This window comes from Lutra lutra, chromosome 7 (assembly GCF_902655055.1).
Source record: "Lutra lutra chromosome 7, mLutLut1.2, whole genome shotgun sequence".
Lineage (NCBI taxonomy): Eukaryota > Metazoa > Chordata > Mammalia > Carnivora > Mustelidae > Lutra > Lutra lutra.
The window spans coordinates 107742395-107753293 of record NC_062284.1 but is presented as its reverse complement, the minus strand read 5'-3'; the positions used below and the strand labels follow the sequence as shown (position 1 = coordinate 107753293).

The window sequence follows — 10899 nt, the reverse complement described above, 5'->3', positions numbered from 1 at the left end:
GTTTCCTGCTCTGCAGGAAGCTTGCTTCTCTCTCTCCCACTCTCCCTGCTTATGTTCCCTCTCTTGCTGTGTCTCTCTCTATCAAATGAACAAATAAAATCTTAAAAAAAAAAAACCCCAGGAAACACATTAAGAGAAAGAAAAATTACAAGCCTAATGAATTTCACTAATGAATGTCAATAATCCTAAACAAAATGTTTGCAAATTGAAACCACCGTGTAAAAAAGAATACACTACAATCAAGTTGGATTATCCCATGATTGGGATGGTTAGTAAAAGAGGGAAATTTATACATTTCATTACAAAGGTTGCAGAGAAAGTATTCTTCATCTAAAATAAAACACTTAAGGGCTTCTGGGTAGCTTAGTTGAACATTGGACTCTGGATTTCTACTTGGGTCATGATCTCAGGGTCATGAGATCGAATTCCTCGATGGCTCCTTCATAGCCCTGGAGACTAATTAAAATTCTCTCCCTCTCTCTCCTTCTGCCTGCACTTCACCCTCCTCAGCACTTGTGCATGTGTGCTCTCTCTCTCTCTCAAAATAAATAAAAAATAAACCCTTTAAAAAATTTTTTTTTAATTTGAGAGAGAGAGAGAGAGCATGGGCATGGGGAGGGTAGAGGGAGAGGCAGATTCCCCACTGAGCAGGGAGCCAGACGTGGGGCTTGATCCCAGGACTCTGGGATCATGATATGAGCCGGAGGTAGACGCCCTACTGACTGGGCCACCCCAGTGCCCCTAAATAAACACTTAGTAAATACAAATGGGAGTCTTTTTATTCTGATCAAAATATTTACCAAATACCTAGCACAAACGTCATCCTAAATAGGGGGAGATTAGAAATAGTCTCTTGAAATGAGAGAAATACGCACATCACTAACACTTGTATTCATTACTGCATTAGGTGTCTAAGCCAGCGTAATAAGACAAGGAATAATCAATTGAGGCATAAAGACTGGTAGAATGTAGCAGAAGTGACTTTCTGGGATTTCCAAGTGCAACCCTTAAGAAAGCAACTTTCATGGCCTCTCTCTAGGAATCCAACCACCATGTGAAATGCCCAGATCTTCCACTAGACAGACTCCATAGAGATATGGAGAGGCCACATGGGTAGGGAGAGGCCCTGAAATGTAAGGAATTAAGAAATCTAGCCAACAAGAATTAAGGCCCCACAAACATGACTCTAGTTGGTATTCTAACCAGCCCCCAGTCATTTGAACCATCCTAGCTGAGGTTCCGGGTATGTGAGTAAAGACGCCATCTTGGATATTCCAGACCCAGCAAACATCAGGCAGAGGAGATAAGCTGTCTCTGCTATATCCTTTCCAAATACTAGTCCATGGTCCCATGAACAAGATAAAATTGTTATAGTTTTCAGCCACTAAGTTTTGAGGTAGTTATGCAATGGCAGATATTTGACACACCAGGAGTCTAACTATACACTCTTCTCTTGAGTTTCATGATATAAAGGACGTATGTGGCACTTACATAAGTGAGAAATGCTTGAGACCTTTTATCTGAACTCTTGCTATAGACGAATTTTCCCTGGTTGGCAACTTGTATATGATATGGATTGTGTGGCAGATAGATGCCAAGTTGACCTCCAGTGGTTCCTACCTCCTAGTCTTTATGCCTTTGTGTAATCCCTCTGAGTTTAGGCAGGACTTATGAGTGTAGGTAAGACACACACACACATACAAAGATGATAGGATGTCACTCCCATGGTTAGGTTATGTTATATTGTAAAGGTGATGAGATATCACTCCTGTGATTATGTTACATTATGTAAGACTCTTCTTAGCAGACTGGAACTACAGATTCTTGCTGGATGAATAAACAGCCATATTGAAAAAGCTCATATATCAAAGGACTATGGGTAGCCTCTAGGATCAAAAGAGGCCTCCAGTCTACTGCTAGCACAAAGCTAAGCCCCAGTCATGCAGTCACAAGGAAATAAAGTCTGCCAACAACCCAAAGAGCTTGGAAGTGGATTCCTGTCAGGTGAAGTCTCCAAATGGGAATGTAGCCTGGTCAACGCTTTGACTGCAGCCTTGTGAGACTCTGAGCTGAGGATCTAGTCAAGCGGCGCCTTCACTCCTAATCCATGGAAAATGTGAAATAATAAATGTGTGGTGTTTTAAGGCCCTGAATTTGTGGTAATTTGTCACACTGCAGTAGAACACAAATTCAGGAAAATTCATTTTGGGGGAGTATTATGGAGCATCACTTATATATCAAGCAAAGAAGAGCATTACTATGCAAATAAAAGAGGTTATATAAATTCCACACTTAGTTCATTCACAGGGTATAGCTGGTGGTCATCAATATGCCTCCTGATTTTGATTTGAAATTGAAAAAAAGAGTAAAAATAAATGATTCACTGAAGGAGGTTGAAACTTCGGAATTGAGTTCTAGTGAGAGTTGGTATAATGTTAATTGTGGGTTTTGCTTGTTTGTGGTTTTTTTGTTTTTGTTTTTGTTTGGTGCTTGGTGTATATGTGGTTGAGTAAGGCACTTCCATTGACCTTTCCTAGGATTTTTGATGGCTCCTAGTTTTTTCTGAATTTCTCTGTCTCGATGCTCCCAAAACTAGGAAGGATTTTAACATTCTAGCCCATGCCATATTAGATGCAGAATTCCATACCTTTATGATTTCCGCAGGAAAGCTACGAACATTAAGTGTTTTATGATTTTTTAGAGGAGTGAGAGGGGTAGTACCTTTTTACTGAGGTTTGGAGAGAACCAAAGTGGGGAGTCATGATGTGCCATGCTCTGATATCATCTTGTTGGGTCCTCCTTTCTCCTCTTCTCTGTCTGTCCTTGTCTGCTTTGGGATCAATTAAGTATTTCCTCTCCTCTTCTCAAGCAGGGAAGTTCTTTCCTCCTTTGGTTCCACTCAAGGTGTTAGCCTTTGTCTGAATTGAGTAATCAAGAGATTTTTTCCAATTAAATATTTAGTATGTGGCAGACTCTATCCCTTGCATACCCAATACTTATTTCCTTGTTTTCCTTACTAACAGATAAAGTATCAATTAACTAAAAGTATTAATTTTCCCAAACTTTTCTTAGAGCCAATAAAAGGCATGTAGGCTGTATGGGAAAACTATAATTCCCTGATATAAAGGGACAGACTCAGCTGGCAGTAGTATCCTTTTGCCCTTTTCCCTTCTTTGGGGCTAAACAGACACAGTGATTCAAAGGGCTGCAGCCATCTGGTAAACTCAGAGGTGAATAGCAGAGCAGGAAAATAGCAGGGTTACTTTGCTGAGCTGCTTTATTTGCTTTGGTTATCAATCTCTGGACCTACTGTCATAGAAGAAAACAAAATCTCAAATTTAATTAAGTCACTGTTTACTGGGTATCTGTTACACCATCCTGGGTAATAATAGTTTATTTCTCTTTCTACTTGTATTTTTATCTTTTTCTGAAGGGCTTATTTTGAACAACTCAAATAAAACTGGGCTTTTTTATTCCCTGCTTAAGTCCACCCTCAGCATGGTGACTTATCTCAAAGTAACATGAATCTGACTATAAAAAGCAGTCTGGTGTTCACTGGAGCCTCTCGAGCACAGGGAAAACTGCCACATAGAGCTCCAGCAAAACTTCCCCAAACCCTTCTCTGCAGAGCTTTCTCTCTGAAGTCATACCCTGAACTATACTTCTTTCAATCTCTCCTTGATAATCTCCTCAAAACTGTCTCCACTACTCTTTCACCCTCTTTTTTCAGCCTTGGAGTTGAAAGTTTTCTTTAAGAGAAGCTTCATGTCAGCACTTTTGTAAATCAATCTGTCCCCATCTTTTTTTTCCCCTTATTTTGCAGCATTACCTATAAGCCCTGGCAACACATCAAAGAACCCATGTGTAGGGGCACCTGGGTGGGTCAGTCAGTTAAACATTTGACCTTGGCTCAGATTCTGATCCCAGGGTCCTGGGATAGAGGAAGCCCCACTTTGGAATCCCTGTTCAGCAGGAAGTCTGCTTGTCCCTCTGCCCGTGCACTCTATCTCTCTCAAATCAATAAACAAAATCTTAAAAAAGAAAAAGAATCCATGTGCAGTTATAGACTTGTCCTCAGAAGGCAACTAACTGAGGGAGAGAACTGTGAATGGGGACATTTGAAAATTCCATCTCCCCCCACCCCCCACCACCAATCCCATGTATTGCCAGGGTTCTCCAGAAAAATAGAACCAACAGGACTGAGTGGTTGGTTGGTTGGTTGGTTGGTTGGCTGGTTCATTTTAAGGAATTGGCTCATGTGATTATAGAGGTTTTTAAGTCCTAAGATTTACATTTGGCACTTTGGAGTTCCAGGATTGCTAGTGGTGTAATTTAAGTCTGAAAACTGGGGACTCAACACCCAAGAAAATCCAATGTTTCAGTTAGAGTCCAAAGGCTGAAAAAAACAAAAACAAAAACAAAACCAGTGGACTAGCTCTTAGGCAGTCACTCAGGAGAAATTCCTCTTTATTTGAGGGAGGGCCAGCCTTTTTGTTCTATTCAGGCCTTCAACTGATTGGGTGATGCCCGCCCATATTAGGAAGAGCAATCTGCTTTTCTCAGTCTACTAATTCAAATGTTAATTTCACCCAGAAACAACCCCACAGACACTTTCAGAATAATATATGACCAAATGTCTGGGCACCCCAAGGCCCAGTCAAGTTGACACATAAAGTTAATCATCATAGCTCATCACATTTGTAACTCTCACACAGCTGTCCACTATATGTGCCAACTCCCTAGGTTCATTTCTTCACACTTTCCTTTCCTCTTCCCATCCTCTTTTCATTCCAGGCTATTGGTTCTATGTCCTAGAGTAGACTCTTTCCTCTCCCTCTTCCCCACCTTCAAACCTCCATTCATCTATTTTTTTTTTAAATTTATTTACTTATTTAGAGAGAGGGTGGGGGCAAGGGCAGAGGAAAGAGAGAGCCTTAAACAGACTCTGTGCTGAGTGCAGAGCCTGACAGAGGGCTCGATCCCAGGACCCTGAGATCATGACCTGAGCCAAAATCAAAAGTCAGATACTCAAATGTGCCACCAGTTGTCCCAAACCTCTGTTCATCCTTTAAGAGTTAGCTCACTCTCACTTCTTCTGTAAATTATTCCTTGATTCTCCAAATTCAACGTAAGTGCTCTCTTTTCTGTATGCCCAGTATTTTGTGTGACTCTCAAACATACACTTATCATAGATGACTTCTGTTCTGTTCATGTTTGTCTGACATGTCTGTATCCTGTAAGTGCTCTCCACAGAGTGGAGGGTGTGACTGAAATGGTTGGGAAGAATTAGTGATGCCATATTTGCATAGAAATGGTAGCAATAATTAAAATTTGGCATGTGAGGGTGCCTGGGTGGCTCAGTGGGTTAAAGCCTCTGCCTTCGGCTCAGGTCATGATCCCAGGGTCCTGGGCTCTCTGCTCTGCAGGGAGCCTGCCTCCCCCCTTCTCTCTGCCTGCCTCTATGCCTACTTGTAATTTTTCTGCCTGTCAAATAAATAAACAAAAATCTAAAAAATAATGATAATAAAATAAAATTTGGCATGTGAATAACTGGTTTCACTCTAATAAGAAAGATGCCTTAGTTGAAAGTAGGTTTTAAAATGGAAATGTGGATGATAATAATACAAACAGCTAATCATAAAAGCCCTATCATGTCCCAGGCAGTACATTAAATGATTTACATATATCACCTTATTTAATCCTCACATCAACACTATGAAACAAAGCCTAATAACCCTATTTTACAAAGGAGGAAACTGAGGGAGAGAGGGGGTAAAGTAACTTGGCAAGGTCACAAAGCTAGATGCTGTGGAGCTGGAGTTTGAACCCAAGCACAAATGTGTAATATTGCGAAAGGCTGAGGTGTGTTAGGTTCCCAGGTGTGCTATTACATAGCACACCTATGTAATCTATTATGTGCATTCTTGATTCTCCCCACCCCCACCCTGAGAGCATTTCTTGTACTCTTGCCCACCAACAACAATGCTTTTTTGCTCCTTTTCTCCTGTTTTCCCTCCTCAAAAAATGCTATTAATTATTATAATGAAAACCTTTCTGGAAAAGCAACACCAGGCACCACATGCATTCCAAGCCTGGTTTTCATTACCAGATTTGCTTTCCACACATGATTCTCACCATGAGCGTGAAGTTATGGTGCCCTTCTTGTGACATGATGTAGTTGGCTCTGCTTTGTGGTTGGTGCTGCCAACCTCTGGATTAAATAATAAAGAGCCAATTGTATATTTCAGGGCTATTATACCATTTAATCAGGATTTAAAGAAAACTGTATAGAATAATGGAATCTGTAAGTGTATTTATAATTAATGCTATTTTCATTTCACTGAAGTAAAAACACATTATGCAGATTATCAAGTGAGGAATGTCTTAATTTTTCTTTTCTGGATATGAAAAATTTTATATCTAGAGTCTCCCTCCACAATACCCATTAAAAAATTATTATGACTTTCCATTGGAAAAAGTGGGACTGGCAAATTCTAACATACTTTTATAGTAGAAACTAAAAATTAACTAAATGATAGAATACTTCCCACATTATCATATATAAGCAAATGTAGTATCTTTAAATTTCATACATTACAATCTAAGAAAAGGTACTGAATTGAGGTAAATATTCTTTTAGTTTAAGATGTTATTTATTTTTATTTATTTGAAAGAGAGAGAGTGAGTGAGAAAGAGGATAAGCAAGGGGAGGGGGAGAAGCAGATTCCCCTACTAAGCAGGGAACACAACATGACTCTGGAGTTGATCCCAGAACTCTGGGATCAGACCTGAGCTGAATGAAGGCAGAAGCTTAACGGACTGAGCCACCTAGGTGCCTTGAGGTAAATATAATTTAATTACCTTCTCAAGAATTTTCTTACAGGAATCTTGCAAAATGTACTATTGTAGGAACAAACTTTTACCTTGGAGGAAATGAATCCTCAACACTTAAAGAGCTACTCTATAAATCATGGTGTTTTCAGAACAAAAATCGCAGTTCTTTCAGTTTTCTGATAAGCAAATGAGAGTAAAAAACCAACTTTATATCTCACAAACTTCTTTTTGATGGAAGAAAGAGCACACAAATCAGGCATTTAATGCAAGAATGTAGAATTTTTCCAGATGATTCTTTGGTACCAGACCTGCGCATACATTGTGGTCTTTGGGGCAAAGAAGCCGAACTTGCTGTGAGATTTTTGCTTTGAGGGAACAGAATGGGCTTTAGCAGCAACCCACTTATTACGAAACAGCTTGGGAAAGGCTTCCAGAGAAAATACCAGAAGTCTGCTATGTATTTAGAAATGTTCTTTCCCAGATATGGAAGGGAAATCACTTGCAAACTTAAAATATTTTAGAAGAGAAGGCACTGGCCTACATCTACTTAAGTAGGACATTTCAGGAGTCCTTATGCTGGTTGGCATAGAGAATTACTCTATTTCAGAAAATCTGATATTCTAACTAGGAAAAAAAAGACTTCCTTTCTACCTTTTAATTCTTTCTGGTGACTCGACTCATCAATTCAGACTATTTTGAGAGAGAAGAATTAGAGCTAGAGAACTGGAATAAAATTTCTGGGGCCAAATTCACACTGACCTTGGGCAAATCATTTACCACTTTGGGTCTAGAGTTCCCCTTCTCCCCACCCCCCACTGCATTTAAGTAGCTGAACTTGATCCCAGGTTTGCTGGTCTGATAGAAGAAGAATATGTGTCCTTGGCTGGAGAAGTAGGAGATGATGTGGTAATTTTATGTATTTTATTTTTAGTTATTCAAGACTTGCTTTCTTAACCAGAAAGTTAGGATGGTGATATATGTTTGTCAAGAATTTGATCTATGGGGCGCCTGGGTGGCTCAGTGGGTTAAGCTGCTGCCTTCGGCTCAGGTCATGATCCCAGGTCCTGGGTTCGAGCCCCACATCGGGCTTTCTGCTCAGCAGGGAGCCTGCTTCCTCCTCTCTCTCTGCCTGCCTCTCTGCTTACTTGTGATTTCTCTCTGTCAAAATAAATAAATAAAAAAAAATCTTTAAAAAAAAAAAAGAATTTGATCTATGATTGAGCAACAATGATAGAAATCCAAATTATTGCTTTCTTCTCTTGAAGGATCATAGGGACAAACCTGCCTATAATTGTATGTTGCTTAGGTATGGCACTTTTCATTAGATGATGTCAAAGTGTTTTGTAAATGTTAATTAAGATTTGCCTTTTCCCTGTGAAGTGAATGATATTGTTTTCCTGGTACACAGAGTAGCAGACTGAGACAGAACACCTTAGAGGCTGCCCATGATTACCCTCATGAACAGTTCATCAAGAACCAGAGGGACTATTTATAAAGTTACTTAGTCTAACCTGCAACACTATATAGCTACTTGGTAAAGGTTAAGTAATTAAGAAATTTTTGAAAAGCCAGTTGGCCTTGGTGCCACTGACTAAAGTTCTCAGATGCATCAGGAAACTTGTGTTCTATGCAGAAATGGAGGCAACCCTAAGTGAGGGAGGGAAAGTTACTAAGAGACTAACTGGCTCTGTCTTCTCGAGTTGCAGGCTTCCTTGTTCCCACCTGGTATGCTAGGCAGGTTCTATGGCATTGGGTGAGGTTTGTAAAAGCAGGATTTTTGAGGAATGGGGATACTCTGCAAGGTGTTACTGTGGGTACTACTGGCGATTTCAGGGTCTAAAGAGAACAAGCTAAGGGTTGGATAAATGGTGTCTTACTTTTCATAAAAGCACAAAAATTCTGAACCACCCCCAGAGACCGCTAGAATAATCCCTGAGTGCCTTATAGGATTATTGAACCCTATTTTTGTATGTTCTTTTTTTTTTTTAACAGTGTATTTTTTTTTTTTTTAGGATTTTATTTTACTTATTTGACAGAGAGAGAGTGAGAGAGGGAACACAAGCAGGGGGAGTGGGAAAGGGAGACGCAGGATTCCCGCTGAGCAGGGAGCCCAACGCAGGGCTCAATCCCAGAACACTGGGATCATGACCTGAGCCGAAGGCAGATGCTTAATGACTGAGCCACCCAGGTGCCCCTATTTTTGTATGTTCTTAACATAGGAACATTGTGTTCTTATGAGTGTTCACTTGGTGGCCATGTGAAGAAATGGCTTGTAGACAAAAAAATAGTAGTTACTGTGGAATTTATTTTTTCCTTCTTCTCTCATCACCTCACCCCTGGACCACTGCCTCCTCAAATGTTTCGTCATATTTACTTGTTTCTTCTTCAGTCTGTTCTGTGTGCACAACTGCCAGATTAGCTTAAGCATTGCTTTCATGGTACATCTCTTCTTAGAAATCTCCCATGTTTGCACAACAACATCAACCAAAACAGCAATAAATATAAGCCGAGTCCTTAGTTATGGGTAGACATTATACTAAGGGTTTTTTATACCTTATTTTTACTTCATTCCAAATATTTTGTATAATTTGAACACCCCTCCAAAGTTGGATCCTACCCTCCTTTTCCAATTGCATTTTCTCCTATTCTAACATGAACTTTCTCCTCTGGTGGGACTGTGTCTCATTTCTCTGTCTACCCCTACCCCCTGCCCTACATGCTGTGCCCATTATCCTTGGCTCATTGTTTCCTCATGGAGTGGGCTTACTTCCTTTGACCATTCAATTCATCTTTCAAGGAACAGCTTGAGTCCCACTTCAGGGCTTCGGTCAACAATTATAGGTTCCTTCCATGTACTATTCACTGTTGTTGAATTATATAATTATCACTCAATTACTTGCCAATCTATTTTCTGGTAGACTATCAGGACATATTGAGTACCAATGTGGAGGATGTTTCTTGATCCCTCCATTTTCTGTTGGATCATCATTCCTTCTAGACTTGGCTTCTATATTAGGCAGAGGATAGACTAAGTTATCCTGCATTAGTGAAGACTCAAATCTTAATGGTTTCTAACAATGAAGGTTTATTTGTTACCTATAATATACATCTGTTGTGTGTTGGCTGGAGGCTCTGCTCTGTGCTGTCTTATTCAAGGACTCAGGCTGATTCAAGGACTCAGGAGCAAGATCTGGAACATTGCCTAATGCAGTGACGGGGCAAAAAAGATGCGGCTAATAATGCACTAGCTCTTAAATTTAGACCTGTGTCTCTTCTGCTTACTTCTCATGGTCAAAACAAGTTAAATGGCCATTCCTAACTTTAAGGGGTACAGGGAAATACAATTTATCATGTACCCATTGTAAGGGCCTATTTAGCCAGAGTGATTCCATCCGGTTAAACAGTGATTTTGTTGTTTTTGCAGTAAAACTTAAACTGACCCTACCACCCCCCTCTCAGAACTTACTTAAAAAACAAGTCCCGGAAACCAGTCCCAGATAACAAAGCCCAAATACAACAGGGGTCAGGCCAGGTGGAGGTATCTAATCAGTGGGGGCGCATACTGTCTCCCTAGCTACCAAGGAGTATGGGCCCCGCCCTTTGGGTGCTTTTTGGGCACCAATTCTGACCAAGGTGATAGGCTAGTTCAAATATCTACTATAGGGTAACTGTAATTCAATTGGCCACTTAAGTGTGACCTAGCATGACTGTGCAGATTTCTCTTTGTGTTACAATCTCATTGGCCATCTGTGTGTGGCCAGGCCCAACCACATGGCCTTTGCCCTTAAAAGCTAGTCTGTAAGGCAGAGAGGTCACCCTCTCTGTAAGAAGCGCGGCCTCGAACGGTCAGTTTGTTTCTTGATGCTTGGCGTGAAATAAAGCTTTGCTTGACCTTCGCTTTGTATCAGTCTTGCTCCTTTGATTATGGACCCAACACCCATCAGAAAGGAAACCAGAATATTTTCCAGAAACGCTCATGATTAATACAACATCATTTTCTGTATAGACTAGACCAGGGGTTTTCAAGCTTTTTGATTATATCCCATTATGAAAACTACATTCTAC

The 10899-nt window shown here is 40.3% G+C and overlaps 1 long non-coding RNA gene across 1 annotated transcript in view; it reads right to left on the bottom strand.

Annotated features, from left to right (window-relative positions):
* Positions 1–2727: 2727 nt before the first annotated feature.
* LOC125105503 (uncharacterized) overlaps positions 2728–10899 on the bottom strand; it is a 55262-nt gene continuing 47090 nt past the window's right edge. The window contains exons 4-5 of the long non-coding RNA XR_007128918.1: positions 9931–10036; positions 2728–2918 (exon numbers count right to left, since the gene is read on the bottom strand). This is a non-coding gene — a long non-coding RNA (uncharacterized LOC125105503). The remainder of the gene's footprint in view (positions 2919–9930; positions 10037–10899) is intronic.